The 20,126-nt window shown below is 35.2% G+C and overlaps 1 protein-coding gene across 2 annotated transcripts in view; it reads right to left on the bottom strand.

Moving 5' to 3' along the window:
• fz2 (frizzled 2) overlaps window positions 1–20,126 on the bottom strand; it is a 424,525-nt gene that overhangs the window by 237,221 nt on the left and 167,178 nt on the right. For both annotated transcript variants that reach the window (XM_069846042.1, XM_069846043.1), the window contains one exon: window positions 3,500–3,560. The gene's annotated coding sequence lies outside the window, so the exon portion shown is untranslated. The remainder of the gene's footprint in view (window positions 1–3,499; window positions 3,561–20,126) is intronic.

Here is a 20,126-nt window from a genome sequence, read left to right as displayed (position 1 = left end):
AAACGCAATACATGTAATTAAAATTGTTAAACCTGTATTTTGATTTTCTCAATTGTTATTACTGAATAACATTCAATTTGTTTATTGGAGTAATCTATATTCATCTATTTCGACTTCAAAATGTCTGAATAGGTTATGTATTCATAAATACACAATTATTAACATTTTGTAAGCAAATTTTTAGGGATATATTATTTACATTCTTCTTTTATTCACGAAATAATCCTAATAAATGTAACCCTTGTGACATTACTATACATAAGTTCGCATAATAGGGCAGTCTGTGATATTTTACTAGATTGGCTTTAAAGGTATGAACTTCTCGCTCATGGAACAGAATCAAGGCAACGTTATTTATCGCGATGTTGTGCTTGGTAACTATCACGGCCATCGATTTTGTGGCTTTTCTCTGTCTCTGCAAGCAATGTGAGCAGGAGTTTCGCACCGACCACGACCGCTGCCTTGTCTTTCACACCGTCAGTCGATACGGTAGCCTATGACCTCAATACTTGACAACGTCAGAGAACAAGTTGGCCAGGTCCAATTTCAGAATCATCACTGTACGCATACTATTAATTGCATGTAAGAACACATTACATCGGTGAGCTACTAACTACGTTTAGTACACCGATAATGCTAATATTGAAGGCTTAACATCTGTAATTAGATATCTATGAGTATAATTAACCAAATGCGAAAATCTAGCACCAATGAAAGTTTTTGGGCAACTTTCATATACGTGTATGAGAGCTCAAGATATGAATGCTCTATAACTAAGGACCGTACTTTGTCCCACGAGGCTTCAAGATTAAGTATTACTGGAGTTTTTAACTGCACGACGCATGTGCATCGAGCAAGCGAAGTATTTGACTGACTGCTCACGCGACTGTTATTTCGTAAAGTGGGCAGAACAAAACGTACCACTTTAACAAATTCAATAATATTTACAATTTAAATTATTGCCACAATGTATACTAGCCTAGAATACGCTATTTTTACTTTTTAGGGCCTACACTATAATAAAGAATGTAGGCCTAAGATGATCGAACATTATTTACAATATTAAACTTATGTACGGTTTTGTGTATTATAATGCAGGGTATTTTATTTCTTAATACTATGGCCTACTTATTTTGTAAATTGTGTACGCCTATAATAGTATAAATAATGTTAGATCAATTTAAGTCTTCATTCTTTATGATAATGTACAGTAAATAGTAAAAATAGCGTATTTTAGTGTAGGCCCTATATAAGCTAGTGTAAAGGACTGTCAAACATTTACTACTTTCAGAAGCCGATTGTCAGAAAGATTGTTTTTCGTCTCTAGAATATGATCTTTCTTCAAATATTACTTTTGTAGAATATTTATTTTTAATATATCAATTTTATAAAAGTTGGAGATTTATTGAAGAGGTGGAAAAATTCAAATATCTTGGAGCAACAGTAACAAATATAAATTCAGGGGTTTGCCGGAAAAAGGGCGTATACGTCAATATGGTGAATTGAGATACATGCAATCTAAGATTTTAAAACGCACCTAAATAAAATGTTATACACGCACGCAGCCCTGTCCTGCAGGTATGTACAGTACAATCAAAACAAAATTTCGCTACTGTAATTATTCACTACATTTTAAACCGTTTTCCCGAAGAAGGGCGTATAGGTCTATCCGCCTTTCTTCCGGCAAAGCCCTCAATTACACTCGGGAGGAAATTAAACGCAGAATAAATATGGGAAATGCCTGTTATTATTCGGTTGAGAAGCTTTTATCATCTAGTCTGCTGTCAAAAAATCTGAAAGTTAGAATTTATAAAACAGTTCTATTGCCGGTTGTTCTGTATGGTTGTGAAACTTGGACTCTCATTTTGAGAGAGGAACAAAGATTAAGGGTGTTTGAGAATGAGATTCTTAGGAAAATACTTGGGGCTAAAAGGGATGAAGTTACAGGAGAATGGAGAAAGTTACATAACGCAGAACAACTGCACGCATTGTGTTCTTCACCTGACATAATTAGGAACATTAAATCCAGACGTTTGAAATGAGCTGGGCATGTAGCACGTATGAGCGAATCCAGAAATGCATATAGAGTGTTTGTTGGGAGGCCGGAGGGAAAAAGACCTATGTGGAGGTCGAGACGTAGATGGGAGTATAATATTAAAATGGATTTGAGAGAGGTGGGTTATGATGATAGAGACAATTAATCTTACACAGAATAGGGATCGATGCCGGGCTTATGTGAGAGCGGCAATGCACCTGCGGGTTCCTTAAGAGCCATTTATAAGTAATACATCAATTTTAATTCATCATATTGATCATTCCTTCGATCCAAATTGTCTTATTTAACATTAAATTGTAATTGTTTAACTCTTATAATTACATGTTACCAACACATCTACATTTTGCTCTTATTATTTTTATTATTATTATTATTATTATTATTATTATTATTATTATTATTAGTCCATTGTTTTCTGTATTAATATCATTTATATTTCCTGTGTATTTTTATATTGGTTCAGTGGAAGAGAAGCATCAATCTTCATCGTTAGCATGCATTTTCTTCAGTCTTCGAGGTCTAGTTTTGAATCATGAATAGAGCGTCAATTGCATCACAAACAAGATGAACATGTTCCCTTATAGTACCTGTGCCAAGCGCTAAACATGATGTCTCGCCAATATAGTCTACGAACAGCTAGCTTATCTCCGTACGCACTGGGACAGAATACAGTCCCTATTTATAACAATAAAATGATTCCTAAACACTACCTCGACCTTGACGCTATCCACAAGGTCTATCGAGGTCTTTCGTAAAATGTGCTGAATGTCGAAGGATGTAGTGTAACGTTTCGGTTGAAAATTACCCTTAGCTCATATCAAGAAGATACAATTAGATAAAATCCGTCATATTGCCTGAGATCTGAGAAAAATTCCCAATGTTCCGATTAATTGGTGAGTTTATTTACAGTCTTCTTAAATTAAGACACTTTCTACATTTTTCCTCACTTCGAACCACACACGCCTCCATTAGCTCTCATGGAGCTATAGGGAAACAACTTAGAAAACTCCGTTGGTCTGTGCATGCGTCAATCTTAAAGAATGACACAATATACTATTCACCTCCTCCTTCCTAATTGTCAGCCAATAGTAGCGCGTACTGACAGCAGTGATGCGTCAGATGACTTGTCAATCTGTAGCGACAATGGTTCAGATTAATGGAGGGAAAACTCCGACACTGCCTCCAGCACAGTGGTAAGGTTTAGTAACCTCCTACATAGGAGTTTTGCCAGTTGTTAACCTATAATAGTCTCATTTCAATATTATTCCACCAACTTCATAGTTACGGTACCTTGAAGGATTTAGCAGATTTGACCAAAATTTAGTGATTATTTACGAAAAACAGGTACTCCCAAATACGAGATGAATATGCCGAGATTAGCTTGGATAAGAATAACCTCTTGATCTTTACAGTAAATAAATCGTTAAATAAAATAATACATACCAGTACCCAGTTTCCTTCCGCCGTCTCTTTGTCTCTCTTCGGAGCAAACGCGAGCACACACCTGCAAATAAAAACACAGTCAGACCATGGCAAAAAAAGTCACAATTTCTATTATGGAAGAGCGATAATGTCTCCTACTGACAGTGCAATAGATTAATTTGTTTAATGTTTCAGTCATTTATGGAATCTTTTCTAATTAAAAATTAATGTAATTAAATGTAAACCGTGGAGGTACCATGATATATAACTCAGCAAATTTTAACAGCTTATTCTTTGGATATAGTAAAACAAAAAATTATGTTACTATATTAGTCCCAAATGAATACTTTTTCTCAGAAAAAAATAATCTTCCCTTAGGCCTACATGTTAACACTGTTTTACTCGATAAGTACTATCCGTACGATTCAGATTTTTATTCTTATCATTTACAACTAGATTCATTACTTTTTGCAGACAATTTAGCTCTAGTGGTATCCTCAGAAGATTAATTACAACGTTCAATTTTTAATTTTAACAAAATTGATATGAAAATCAATAAAGAAAAAAGCTAAAATTATGGTCTTTTGCGGAAAATACCCTGTGCCTAACAAAATATGTTTAGATTAAAAAATATTAGAAAGAGTAAATTATTTTACATATCTCGGATACACATTATCTTTTTTCGATGAAGTAGACATTTCACAGAAAATTTCTAAATAAATACACCAAAACAATAGGAATAATTAACAACATTATGAAACCTTCCCTTGTAGAAAGGCATACTAGAATTCGCCTATACAATACCTTGACGAGACCTGTACTTTGTTACGGTAGTGAGGCATGGACATTGAGGAAGAAAGACGAAAGCAGGATAACGGCTAATGAAATGAAATTTATGAGATATACAGCGGGATATACGAAATGGGATCACAAATGCAATGAAGATGTAATGGAAGAATTGCAACTAATTTTTTTTTGGTAGGTTGTTTTACGACGCTTTATCAACATCTTTGGTTATTTAGCGTCTGAATGAGATGAAGGTGATAATGCCGGTGAAATGAGTCTGGGGTCCAGCACCGAAAATTACCCAGCATTTGCTCATATTGGGTTGAGGGAAAACCCCGGAAAAAACCTCAACCAGGTAACTTGCCCCGACCGGGAATCGAACCCGGGCCACCTGGTTTCGCGGCCAGACGCGCTGACCGTTACTCCACAGGTGTGGACTGCAACTAATTAATGACGTGAAACATTATCGGAATAACTGGATAAATCATCTCCATCGCATGCGTAGAGATAGAATCCCAAAGTCATGCTCCACTATCGTCCAAATGGGAAGAGATCTCTCGGTCGTCCAAAGAAGTTTTGGATTGAAAATTCAACCGTGAGATCTTAACAGGCCATATGGCCTAATACTTGAAGGAACGCAGAAGAAGAAGATTCTTATCATTAAAGAAACTGAAAAGAAATTATTTATTCCTTTGCAATTTTTCAATAAAATGAATGATTTTATTGCCAATTAAATAACAAGATTAACATGTATCGTTATTTCCTGCCATAAAGAAGTTTTATTAATCCTGCTGCAATGACTAAAGGACGGAATGCTGCTATTCAGACCTGAGTTCATGGGTGTATTCGTAGGTAAGCCGGCGATGCACTGTTGCCAAACTACGTAGGGGCTATTCCATCTCAAATCGACCGAAATATAGAGAAAATTGACCTTGCAATTTTTAAATACAATGAAACTTTTACTGTCCGTAGACAACTATGTTACAATGCTTTGTGCAAAGTTTGAGTCATCAGAACTTCATAGTGTTTAAATTTAAAATATTTTAATTTATCGTATTTTCATAAAATTAGCAACTTTAAACTGTTGTGGCTCCGAAACCCTTTCACCTAATGATCAAAACCATGGTTTATTTTGATGATGAAACGTTAAAGTTTATATTGACATGCAAACAGTTTTTCTTACTTTTTATGGAAATGGAGAAATTTAGATTTTTCTCAATTAAGACACCTTTGCCCACGAAAAAATATTTTAAAAATATATGGTTAGATTCCGCATTGAAAGTACAAATAAACGCGTATTTTTTACTGGTGCAACGTTAATAAGATAATATTGAAAAATCAAATAAAGAAAATAAATAGTACGCGCGTGAGCTAACCAGCTGACTGTGAGGCGGTAGCTAGCCTAGGCAAGCAAGGCCAGGAGACATAAACACGTGATGTTTCGTTTAGTAACTCACAGCTGTGCTAGCTTTATCACAGGTTTTCATAAACACAGGAGTAAAATGACGCCCAATGCTCGCTTATCTTCATTTCTCGGCCAGTGTGTGCTGTGTTGCTCCTTTCAAGTCTAGGCGTGTGAAAATAATTTATTTAATACCCCCGAAACTTACTGCCGTGACACTAAGCAAATAATGCCGAATCCCTCTTAATAATGCAAGGTTTTTTCTCAATATTTTTTTACATTTTTACAAATAAGCAAAAAACCTAAAAGTAAGTAAAATCAGATTATCTGTCTCTCTGTATACAATAAAAATAAGGATTACTTCTTATCATAACCTGCCAAAGTCAGCTTCAAAATGAGATCTCGTTCAATGTTCTGCAGTAAATGGTTCCAGAGTTCTGAGCGCTGAAAGAGGCTTGTTTTTCTAAAATACGCTAAATTTGTCGCTCAACAACACGAAAACCGTTTGACTTTCGATAGTATATTTTTGCAAATGCACTCCCCTCAGCACCTTCTATAAATAGGGAAAAAATTAGAGTATAAAAAAATGCGAGGTTTTTTTACTGATTGATTTCATATGGAATAGCCCGTAGGTTTTCAGTATGATTTTCTAATTAACCTTGCACTTAATTACAAAACGCATCATAATAATTTTTTAAAAATGTATTTTAATGTATTCTATTGCCTTCTTCAATCTCCATAGTTATATAACTTCCGGTCTGTATTTATTACTAAATATTCCAGGCCTGTAACTCTTACGTTTTCTTCGTTGTTGCTGTACATGAATGGCTTTATTTACTACAAGATGTTCCAGGTCTGTAACAACCCCGTTTTCTTCGTTGTGACTGTACATGAATGACTTTATTTACTACTATACGTTCGAGATCTGTAACTATTTATTACAAGGTGCTCGAGATCTCTAACAGTCCCGTTTTCTTCGTTGTGACTGTACATGAATGACTTTATTTACTACTATACGTTAGAGATCTGTAACTATTTAGTACAAGGTGCTCGAGATCTCTAACAGTCCCGTTTTCTTCGTTGTGACTGTACATGAATGGCTTTATTTACTACTATACGTTTGAGGTCTGTAACTATTTATTACAAGGTGCTCGAGATCTCTAACAGTCCCGTTTTCTTCGTTGTGACTGTACATGAATGACTTTATTTACTACTATACGTTAGAGATCTGTAACTATTTAGTACAAGGTGCTCGAGATCTCTAACAGTCCCGTTTTCTTCGTTGTGACTGTACATGAATGGCTTTATTTACTACTATACGTTCGAGATCTGTAACTATGTATTACAAGATGCTCGAGATATCTAACAGTCCCGTTTTCTTCGTTGTGACTGTACATGAATGGCTTTATTTACTACTATACGTTCGAGATCTGTAACTATTTATTACAAGATGCTCGAGATCTCTAACAGTCCCGTTTTCTTCGTTGTGACTGTACATGAATGACTTTATTTACTACTATACGTTCCAGATCTGTAACTATTTATTACAAGATGCTCGAGATCTCTAACAGTCCCGTTTTCTTCGTTGTGACTGTAAATAATGGCTTTATTTACTACTATACGTTCGAGATCTGTAACTATTTATTACAAGATGCTCGAGATCTCTAACAGTCCCGTTTCCTTCGTTGTGACTGTACATGAATGACTTTATTTACTACTATACGTTCGAGATCTGTAACTGTGTATTACAAGGTGCTCGAGATCTCTAACAGTCCCGTTTCCTTCGTTGTGACTGTACATGAATGGCTTTATTTACTACTATACGTTCGAGATCTGTAACTATGTATTACAAGATGCTCGAGATCTCTAACAGTCCCGTTTTCTTCGTTGTGACTGTACATGAATGGCTTTATTTACTACTATACGTTCGAGATCTATAACTATTTATTACAAGATGCTCGAGATCTCTAACAGTCCCGTTTTCTTCGTTGTGACTGTACATGAATGGCTTTATTTACTACTATACGTTCCAGATCTGTAACTATTTATTACAAGATGCTCGAGATCTCTAACAGTCCCGTTTTCTTCGTTGTGACTGTAAATAATGGCTTTATTTACTACTATACGTTCGAGATCTGTAACTATTTATTACAAGATGCTCGAGATCTCTAACAGTCCCGTTTTCTTCGTTGTGACTGTACATGAATGGCTTTATTTACTACTATACGTTCCAGATCTGTAACTATTTATTACAAGATGCTCGAGATCTCTAACAGTCCCGTTTTCTTCGTTGTGACTGTAAATAATGGCTTTATTTACTACTATACGTTCGAGATCTGTAACTATTTATTACAAGATGCTCGAGATCTCTAACAGTCCCGTTTCCTTCGTTGTGACTGTACATGAATGGCTTTATTTACTACTATACGTTCGAGATCTGTAACTATGTATTACAAGATGCTCGAGATCTCTAACAGTCCCGTTTTCTTCGTTGTGACTGTACATGAATGGCTTTATTTACTACTATACGTTCGAGATCTGTAACTGTTACAAGATGCTCGAGATCTCTAACAGTCCCGTTTTCTTCGTTGTGACTGTACATGAATGGCTTTATTTACTACTATACGTTCGAGATCTGTAACTATTTATTACAAGATGCTCGAGATCTCTAACAGTCCCGTTTTCTTCGTTGTGACTGTACATGAATGGCTTTATTTACTGCTATACGTTCGAGATCTGTAACTATTTATTACAAGATGCTCGAGATCTCTAACAGTCCCGTTTCCTTCGTTGTGACTGTACATGAATGACTTTATTTACTACTATACGTTCGAGATCTGTAACTGTGTATTACAAGGTGCTCGAGATCTCTAACAGTCCCGTTTCCTTCGTTGTGACTGTACATGAATGGCTTTATTTACTACTATACGTTCGAGATCTGTAACTATGTATTACAAGATGCTCGAGATCTCTAACAGTCCCGTTTTCTTCGTTGTGACTGTACATGAATGGCTTTATTTACTACTATACGTTCGAGATCTGTAACTATTTATTACAAGATGCTCGAGATCTCTAACAGTCCCGTTTTCTTCGTTGTGACTGTACATGAATGGCTTTATTTACTACTATACGTTCCAGATCTGTAACTATTTATTACAAGATGCTCGAGATCTCTAACAGTCCCGTTTTCTTCGTTGTGACTGTAAATAATGGCTTTATTTACTACTATACGTTCGAGATCTGTAACTATTTATTACAAGATGCTCGAGATCTCTAACAGTCCCGTTTTCTTCGTTGTGACTGTACATGAATGGCTTTATTTACTACTATACGTTCGAGATCTGTAACTATTTATTACAAGATGCTCGAGATCTCTAACAGTCCCGTTTTCTTCGTTGTGACTGTAAATAATGGCTTTATTTACTACTATACGTTCGAGATCTGTAACTATTTATTACAAGATGCTCGAGATCTCTAACAGTCCCGTTTTCTTCGTTGTGACTGTACATGAATGGCTTTATTTACTACTATACGTTCGAGATCTGTAACTATGTATTACAAGATGCTCGAGATCTCTAACAGTCCCGTTTTCTTCGTTGTGACTGTACATGAATGGCTTTATTTACTACTATACGTTCGAGATCTGTAACTGTTACAAGATGCTCGAGATCTCTAACAGTCCCGTTTTCTTCGTTGTGACTGTACATGAATGGCTTTATTTACTACTATACGTTCGAGATCTGTAACTATTTATTACAAGATGCTCGAGATCTCTAACAGTCCCGTTTTCTTCGTTGTGACTGTACATGAATGGCTTTATTTACTACTATACGTTCGAGATCTGTAACTATTTATTACAAGATGCTCGAGATCTCTAACAGTCCCGTTTCCTTCGTTGTGACTGTACATGAATGACTTTATTTACTACTATACGTTCGAGATCTGTAACTGTGTATTACAAGGTGCTCGAGATCTCTAACAGTCCCGTTTCCTTCGTTGTGACTGTACATGAATGGCTTTATTTACTACTATACGTTCGAGATCTGTAACTATTTATTACAAGGTGCTCGAGATCTCTAACAGTCCCGTTTTCTTCGTTGTGGCTGTACATGAATGGCTTTATTTACCACTATACGTTAGAGATCTGTAACTATTTAGTACAAGGTGCTCGAGATCTCTAACAGTCCCGTTTTCTTCGTTGTGACTGTACATGAATGGCTTTATTTTTTTTCCTTCAGGAGAGTTCAGCATTTTTTCGTCTCTCCTTCAATAACACTGACTTTGTGGTTTATAATACACGAAAGCGGATTTCGAAACCTGACACGTCAATGCACGGCAACTTTATTTTTTGTTTCTTTCCACACAGTACATGTAAAGACTGTAAGAAGATATATGCATCAATACGAACCACCACAACTTCACATCTTTTAAGTTCTCTCCGAAACACTGGAGTTTTGACATTCTGTAATTCATGTATATTAAGCGCGACCGTAGGGTGTTACAGCTGACAATAAGGATGTCAGCAACTTTCTTTAGAAATAGAGTGGATTCTACACTCGTCTTGGAAATGCAAAGCCTTGGAAATCTGATTCAAACTTTGTATAATACATTATGTTACAGCGAAGGTATTGGAAGTTACTGTGCCACTGGAAGAATACCAATAGGAACTAGATCTTAGGCAAGATATTGTAATGCAATATTCAAACTTCTAGAATGAACGCTTAAAGTTTAAACATGCGAGTCGTGTATTTCTCAACAAGATTTGCGTAGCCTATTTCTGAGACAATGTCTATGCTGAATGTAACATGCCGCAGGTTGAGGAAGGTTTGTGTAGCCTATCGAGTTACATTATATTACGTTCCTAATATTGCAGTGCTAGTTGCTGCTGTTTTCAGGTAAAGGGACTATCAGAAGCAAACCTTTTGGGAATATACAGGGTGATTATGGAGCTTATTTCCGAAGACATTCTGAGCACAAAATGTCATATAATCATTTGTCCTAATCTCAATATTTTCAGAGCCACACTAATTTTAAGTTATTTGTAAAGTAATAATAATAATAATAATAATAATAATAATAATAATAATAATAATAATAATAGTAATACTAATAATAATAATAATAATTTATTTGTTTATACTGGCAGAGTTAAGGACATACGACCTTCTCTTACACTCTACCAGGTCACAAAGTACACAAACAGTGAAAATTTAACAAAAAATTGAAGAAGAGAATACTAGCATGTTGCACAATAATACTTACTTGCTTACTTACAAATGGCTTTTAAGGAACCCGAAGGTTCATTGCCGCCTTCACATAAGCCCGCCATTGGTCCCTATCCTGTGCAAGATTAATCCAGTCTCTATCATCATATCCCACCTCCCTCAAATCCATTTTTATATTATCCTCCCATCTACGTCTCGGCATCCCCAAAGGTCTTTTTCCCTCCGGTCTCCCAACTAACAATCTATATGCATTTCTGGATTCGCCCATACGTGCTACATGCCCTGCTCATCTCAAACGTCTGGATTTAATGTTCCTACTGTAATGATGTCAGGTGAAGAATACAATGCATGCAGTTCTGCGTTGTGTAACTTCATCCCTCTTAGCCCCAAATATTTTCCTAAGAACATTATTCTCAATTACACAATAATAATAATAATAATAATAATAATAATAATAATAATAATAATAGCATAACAAAATCGACACTAAACAACAAGAAAATAATACCATATTAAAAAAGGAAGAAAGTAAAATACATTGGGATATAGTAAAAGCAACTCATTTAGTACAGATAGTTAATATGGAAAACGTAAGGAAGAATATAACAAAATTGAATGCAATAAAATAATAATAAAAAGAAAAGAAATACAAAAATTAAATAAAATCCATAATAAAAAGGGTATGATAATAAATTGATCTGGTGATCAAGAGAACAAAAAAGGGGAATGGAAAGAAAATAAATAATATATATTTTTACAAAACTATCGCAGAGAAAAGGGTTTATAATTGAAAGGAATTTGAATGGAAAAAGTGCAATTTTAGTTTATTTTTGAAACTAGGCAATGTCCGACAGTCTCTGACATGTTGTGGTAGAGAGTTCCACAGATGAGCTGCAGAGACGGTGAAAGATGAAGAGTAGAAGGATGTTCTGTGTTTAGGAACGGAGAGTGTGATATGGTGTTGTGAGCGAGTATCTATTTCGTGATATGAGGACAAATGTTGTAAATGAGATGCTAAGTAGCTAAAGTACCATTATTCTTGAGTTTTAAGGATAAAAAATATTACAGATAAAGAATGAACTATTCAGGAGTATCATTTCTTTAATTAACTAGTATTCTGAAGCTAAAAATGTGTTGTGAATTCCATAGTTGCTTCGTACAGATTTTTTTTTCATCTTTTAACTACAAAATTACATTTTATTAAGCATTTATCACAAGAATTGTTACAAATCATACCCCTCTTATAAATTCTTCAAGACTGTACATTAGGATGCATAATTAAACTGTAAAGAATCAAGTTCTTAAAGTTGTATGGGATGCAATAGAGAATCTCACTTATTCTGTTACCTTTCGTAATGAAGTAATGACGAAACTATGACGTAGTTGTACTGTTATACATGACGTATGTAGTGATTATTGGTAAGAATTTTACACACGACTTATAAACTAGCTATGCATTGTGTAAGTACAGGACAGTTAAACATCTGTATAAGAGTTTTTAATAGTAAGACCGTGTGACAATGCTTCCAGTTAAAAACAACTACTTTATTTTTATCAAGTTCATATAGGCCCTACATGTAATAATAATAATAATAATAATAATAATAATAATAATAATAATAATAATAATAATAATAATAATAATAATAATGGCTTTATTTAACCTGGCAGAGTTAAGGCCGGAAGGCCTTCTCTTACACTCAACCAGGATTAAAACTTGCTTACATAGTTGAACATAAAACTGGATCGGAATTAAGTAATTACATACTGATACAATTTAGGTACATAATGAGATCAAAAGAGGTAGTTACATAAAAATTTACCTCATAAACTGAAATGAACATAGTGGAATACATATTAATGTTGTTAGAATCAAATACGAATGACATAAAAACAGAAGCCGATAATTCAATAAAAAAAATGTACACAGTAAAAATAAAAATAAACACATTAGTATACATATTAGTATCAGATTACAATTAAGTAGGATTTGCATAATTAAACTAGAAACCGACAATTGAATAAAATGTACACAAAAATAGATTAATAATAAAAAAACAACACAGTGGGATACATACTGGAGTTAAGTGATAAATAAACACGATTTACATGATTACACAATAAAAATAAGAAACAAAAAAAAAATAAAATAAATAAAAATAAATACAGTGGAACACATTCCATTAAATATTTGCAACGCGTTAGGTCTGGCAACTCATCATAAGATATTTTTCTAATTTACATTTAAAGGAAATTAAAGTTCGGCAGCCCTTGACTTCAGACGGCAGAGAATTCCAGTGACGAGAAGTAGCAACAGTGAAAGATGAAGAATAAAGAGATTATGTGTGGAGTGGTATTTCTAGCGTGTTATCATATTCAGCGTATTCCGAATCTCACCGGTCCGGTGGCATCAATGACATCACGTTGCAACGAAAATAAGGAACAAAACTGCTGGAAGGATCGATGCTGTCATGGCGACTGTGTAAGTGGTTATCTGTGTTACGCTAGCAAAATTTTGCGAAATTTCCGTACTGCCATCTCGTTCAAAGAAAAGAGATTATAAACAACTTATTTCTTGAACCGGTAGTAATAACTGGTCCGTTGACATGTTCGCTCATAAGCCATTAACATATTGTTTTTACGTTGTGCTCATTACAAACAATACAGCAGAACTAAAGCAGAACACACCACCATGACACAACAGTGCACGATGTCATTCGTCTGCTAATTCCCGCCCTATACAAGCACCAATCAGATTCACTGATGGCGGCTGATGGAGACTGCCACCACCTCTGCAAGTTGATGGCACCGGTGCGACACCGGTGGAGCATCAATGACGTCATCGGTGGAATTCGGAACACCGTGATGCCATCGGATTGCTCACCGGTGAGATTCGGAATACGCTCATTGTGACCGCGTATTTAAGTTATGATATTAAGAAAGACTGTGAAATCGGACAAGGGAATGTAATAGTACTGTATATACTTTCCACGTATGTACTTTATATAAAATCGTTTTCGCGATGTTGTCAGTTCGTCAAAGAAGCGCTGTCTGTGTTGGAGAGGGTCTATGTACACAGGTTGCTGGTGGCGTTATACGAACTTATTTGGCGAGAGTGTAGTAGACTAATAGGGTGAAAGCCATTACAAAGATAGCCCGGTCGTTTATGTCACGCAGTTGTCTGTTTTATTGTTCGTGGTAACCTAATAGAAATATAACTGAGGCAGATGGCTCGCCGAAGCGGGGAAATTTATAGCCATGTCACTCATGTTCGTATTTCCGGCGTTCGATTACGATCGCGAGTATGACACGAGGTAGTTCACCCCCGCCTGCTGGAGCCCAGAAGCTTAAAAGCCGAGTTGGGGGCTGCAGTTGATCCAGTCACTATTTTCTTTTCGTTCGTCCTAATGGAACTGGCTGCTGGAAGCTTTCAGCGGAACAATCGACTATCTCACAAATGCGGCCTTAATATCCGGTTGTATACGTAGTTGAACTCGCCATATGTCAGTAATTTGAATCATTTGAATACACAGATATTTAAATGCAGTCATACTATGAAATTAACACATTGGCAACAGAAGGCGAAATAGGATACGCTTATTTTCCAGAAACATTTAAAGGTAACTAGTGGCTTGTGCAGTAAATCCTGCAAATAAAAATTTTTCAGATTTATTTTCAATTAAAAATACTAGAAATTTTGAAAATTTGCTTCCATAATAATAAACATATTCCTTCTGAACTTAGTTTTTTATTTGCTTGTGCTGCAAACTAAGTTCATTAGAAGTTCAAATAAAAGTTTTTCATATTTGTTTTCAGTGAAGAATACTAGATATTTTGAAAATTATTTGCTTCCATAATAGCGAAACATATTCCCTTCGAATGATTTTTATGTCAAATTCTTTCTCTTAAACCTATCCATCTTCAGTTCTCGAGTTTCAAAGCGAAAACGCAAATAAAAATGTCAGGAAGATCACTGAGTTTTTCATGTTGGAGTAAAGCAGTGACCTTCTCCATTCTCCTGTAACTTCATCACTCTTAGCCCCATATATTTTCCTAAGAATCTAATTCTCAAATACCCTTAATCTCTGTTCCTCTCTCAAAGTGAGAATCCAAGTTTCACAACCATGCAGAACAACCGGTAATATAACTGTTTTATAAATTGTAACTCTCAGATTTTTTGACAGCAGACTAGATGACAAAAGCTTCTCAACCGAATAATAACAGGCATTTCCCATATTTATTCTGCGTTTAATTTCCTTCCGAGAGTCATTTATATTTGTTACTGTTGCTCCAAGATATTTGAATTTTTCCACTTCTTCGAAGGATAAATCTCCAATTTTTATGTTTCCATTTCGTACAATATTCTGGTCACGAGACATAACCATATACTTTGTCTTTTCGGGATTTACTTCCAAACCTATTGCTTTACTTGCTTCAAGTAAAATTTCCGTGTTTTCCCTAATTGTTTGTAGATTTTCTCTTAACATATTTACGTCATCCTCATACACGCATTGTATTCTTCACCTGACATAATTAGGAACATCAAATCCATACGTTTGAGATGGGCAGGGCATGTAGCACGTATGGGCGAATTCAGAAATGCATATAGAGTGTTAGTTTGGAGACCGGAGGAAAAAAAAAAAAAACCTTTGGGGAGGTCGAGACGTAGATTGGAGGATAATATTAAAATGGATTTGAAGGAAGTGGGATATGGTGATAGAGATTGGATTAATCTTGCACAGGATAGGGACCAATGGCGGGCTTATGTGAGGGCGGCAATAAACCTGCGGGTTCCTTAAAAGCCATTTGTAAGTAAGTAAGTAAAGCAGTAGTATTTAAGATCATTGCGGATTGTAGGTAGGTGTTAAGAAAATGTCAGGTTTGCCATGGTTTCCAACAATAGACATAGCATCTTGGTATAGCTGCTGCATGTTTCGTGAACTACCTTGAAATGTAGGGGGTAGAATCATTTTATCCTGCTAAGAGATGTTGCTGAAGTGATCGGGAGACTACAAAATTTTGTAGGCTTCTTATTTTGGTCTTTCCTTAGGAATTAGGAACACCACCTCTATCCACCTGCTACTTTAAAGGCACTGAATTACTAGTTTACCTTCTCCTCTTACCCCGCAAGAATCATACTCCCCTCGCATGGATCATCTCGTGAAATTTGGACAGTAGCTAGTCGGCGATGTATGCAATGGAGGGGGACAGGAACTGGCCACCCTACCCACTCTCTATCATCATATCCCACCTCCCTCAAATCCATTTTAATATTATCCTCCCATCTACGTCTCGGCCTCCCCAAAGGTCTTTTTCTCTCCGGCTTCTCAAACTAACACTCTATATTCATTTATGGATTCGCCCATACGTGCTACATGCCCTGCCCATCTCAAACATCTGGATTTAATGTTCGTAATTATGTCAGGCGAAGAATACCATGCGTGCAGTTCTGCGTTGTGTAACTTTATCTCTTGTAATTTCATCCCTCTTAGCCCCAAATATTTTCCTAAGAGCCTTATTCTCAAACACCATTAATCTCTGTTCTTCTCTCAAAGTGAGAGTAATATAATTGTTTTATAAATTCTAACTTTAAGATTTTTTGACAGCAGACTAGGTGACAAAAGCTTCTCTTTTTGACAGCAGACTAGGTGACAAAAGCTTCTCAACCGAATAATAACAGGCAGTTCGCATATTTAGTCTGCGTTTAATTTCCTCCCGAGTGTCATTTATATTTTGTTACTGTTGCTACAAGATATTTGAATTTTTCCACCTTTTCGAAGGATAAATCTCAAATTTTTATGTTCCCATTTCTTACAATATTCTGGTCACGAGACATAATCATATACTTCGTCTTTTCGGGATTTACTTCCAAACCTATCGCTTTACTTGCTTCAAGTAAAATTTCCGTGTTTTCCCTAACCGATTGTGGATTTTCTCCTAACATATTCACGTCATCCGCATAGACGAGAAGCTGATGTAACCCGTTCAATTTCAAAACCCTCTCTGTTATCCTGAACTTTCCTAATGGCATTTTCTAGAGCGAAGTTAAAAAGTAAAGGTGATAATGAATCTCCTTGCTTTCCCCGTTGCACATTAGAAAAAAAGGACAAGTAGTTGCCCTCTTATAGTTTGGGATGAGTAGGACGCAGAGAATCCATTTAAGAGAACATGGACATTAATTAGCAACGAATAAATGACAAAGGTGTGACCACTCACATCTGCAAGGATTAGGCCTACTTGGTTTCTTTGGGAAGTAAATATGAAACACGCAAAGCGTTCTGAAAATAGGAGCTTGTGACATAAACTCTGCTTTTATCGTCACCTTTGTTTCTTCCGTGCCGTAACTTTAGAGTTGCATGGCGTCAAGAAGGCAAGACTAGTGGGCCCCTGGGCACTCATGATAAGAGCTTCAATGTATTGCACAGAGAGCACTTTTATTGTGATTCTCTACTTTCTCTGCTGTTCTCTTTTGAATTCACTACATTTCATACGACAGCTTTAAGAACACATAATACGGAAAATTTATTTTTGACGTGAATGCGTCTGTCTGGAAGTTACAATGTAGATTTCTGTGTAAAGCTGGGATATCGTGAAAGTTAAGGGAACCAGGTACTGATTATGGGTAAAAAATCCGATTTTATTATTTTGTGTTTAAAAGAAGTACAAAACTTGCTCTTTAAAACAATATTGTGGGAGGTATTTCTGCAGATAAGCCCTTTAAATAGCCTCTTTAAATTTGGCGGTGCATGTAATTCATACATCCTTCTTTTTTTAAATGCAGTTTTCCGTAAGTTGACATTTTTCATACTTACTGTAAGTGCATTTTTCTCTGAATTTACTCAATCAATTTACATGGCATTTTTACAGTGTTTTCTGCAGCCTGTGTTGTACATAGTAGACCTAGGGGTTTAAAAATATCACGCACATAACACGAGAAAAAAAAATTATACACTGAGAAAATTAAAAAAAAAATGTTAAACAAAGTTCAATATTTTTTTTCTGTTTTACTAGGGGTGAAATATTTAACTAAATTTTGCTTTAGAATTTACAATATACATTGCTAGATAACTTAAAAAAATGCAAAGTATATGAGTGAAGACTGTAGCAAGTAATGTGCACCTGAAGAAAGAGGTACACTTATCAAAGTGGGAAAACAGGTTATTAGTTAGGGCCTTTCTTTTGCACTTGGATACGAAACTAATTAGATGTCTTTTATACCACTTAATTCAGAATGACTGATTGTATAAGCATAGAAATTTTTATTCCAGTCTGAGCACTAAAAGCCTAGAAATATTGAACTAAACTTTTATACTGAAAATTTTTAATCGCACAGGCATCGCTATCCAGTCCCCTTAAGGGGTTTTTTAAGTGTAAATAACTCGGCAACGATATAAGCTAGTAAAGTGAAACTTATAGTATGTAAAATGTACAGAGAATAAAGAGAATTAGACCCAGTTATATACAAGTCACTAACTGTAGGTTATTTCTAACTGAATACAAGTAAATAACTCGATATTAGTTTCTGTATAAAATTAACTTCACTTGGGGAGCTACGATAGGTAGCAAAATCCGGTTGCGAATGCCAGCTATAACGGCTGGGAGGATCACCGTGCTAACCACACGATACCACCATTCTGGTTGGATGATCGTCCACCTCTGCTTCGTCATGTGGGCGTGAGGCCAGCAGCCGGCTGGTCGGTCTAGGCCCTCCACGGGCTGTAGTGCCACGGATTATTATTATTATTATTATTATTATTATTATTATTATTATTATTATAAAATTAACTTAAGAACATGTAAACTAGGTTTAGTACTAATTGATATTTGCAGTAAAATATGTGGCAACAACGCGAACCATGAATAAAATTCGTGTGTAAAGTCTGTTGGTTTTCAACTGTTTCGGCAATGATAGAGAAAACATAATCATCTCTGCCTCCTTTAATATGCACATCAATACGGATAATACATTGGATTCAGATATTCAGAGCATGTTTTTTTATAGTTGTAACTGAGAACATAACCTTTGTTCACGTTCTTCCACTACACATTTTTGGTAACCGAATTCTGATTTTAAATTGTTTGTCATCGAGTTCAATGAATTGATTTCTTAGCTCGTGAAAATGAAGGAACATGGTAAAATTAAATATCGTCATCATCAGTAGATGAGATATCAGAATAATCATAAATCTTGAAATAAATGTATGAATTTGTAATTTAACTTAACCTAGAAGAATATTAAAAGTGTAGGTGAGAGTTGGGTAGTATCGGAAAACGGGTAATATCAGACAGTGCGTTTCTTTCACCAGATGGTAGTACCTGAATGGCATGATTACGTTTCTCTATGCGACATCACAGAAACTTAACCATGTCATTCAGGTACTATCATCTGGTGGTAGATGAAAGAAACTCACTGTCCGATACTACCCAACTCTACCCTATATAATATAATTTCACTACAATCAGAACTTAGAAATTAAAAAATTCTGTCCAAATAAAATAAAAATAAACTTCACTCACCAATTTACTTACAAGGAGAATATTTTCTTTTCTCCTTTTTATGAAATATTTTCAATAAATTTCAGTTATTATAATTAACTTGAGCAGATTCGTGAGTTATATTATATATTGAGCTTAAGTTCTGATACAGTTTTGTGGAATAAACCCTGAGCACGAGTATGTACTCTTCTGGGGGTGCTACAGTGAATTTTATATAAAAAATGCAATATGTATCTTTGTTCTATCAATAAATTATTATTATTATTATTATTATTATTATTATTATTATTATTCGGGTTACATCAGCATCTTGTCCATGCGGATGACGTCAATATGTTAGGAGAAAATCCACAAACGATTAGGGAAAACGCGGAAATTCTACTTGAAGCAAGTAAAGAGATAGGGTTGGATGTAAATCCCCAAAAAAACTAAGTATATGATTATGTCTCGTGACCAGAATATTATACAAAATGGAAACATAAAAATAGGAGATTTATCCTTCGAAGAGGTGGAAAAATTCAAATATCTTGGAGCAATAGTAACAAAATATATATATATATATATATATATATATATATATATATATATATATATATATATATATATGACACTCGGGAGGAAATTAAACGCAGAATAAATATAGGAAATGCCTGTTATTATTCGATTGAGAAGCTTTTGTCATCTAGTCTGCTGTCAAAAAATCTGAAAGTTAGAATTTATAAAATAGTTATCACCGGTT

The sequence above is a fragment of the Periplaneta americana genome, chromosome 14 (assembly GCF_040183065.1).
Source record: "Periplaneta americana isolate PAMFEO1 chromosome 14, P.americana_PAMFEO1_priV1, whole genome shotgun sequence".
NCBI lineage: Eukaryota > Metazoa > Arthropoda > Insecta > Blattodea > Blattidae > Periplaneta > Periplaneta americana.
This window is presented reverse-complemented; position numbering and strand designations above follow the sequence as displayed.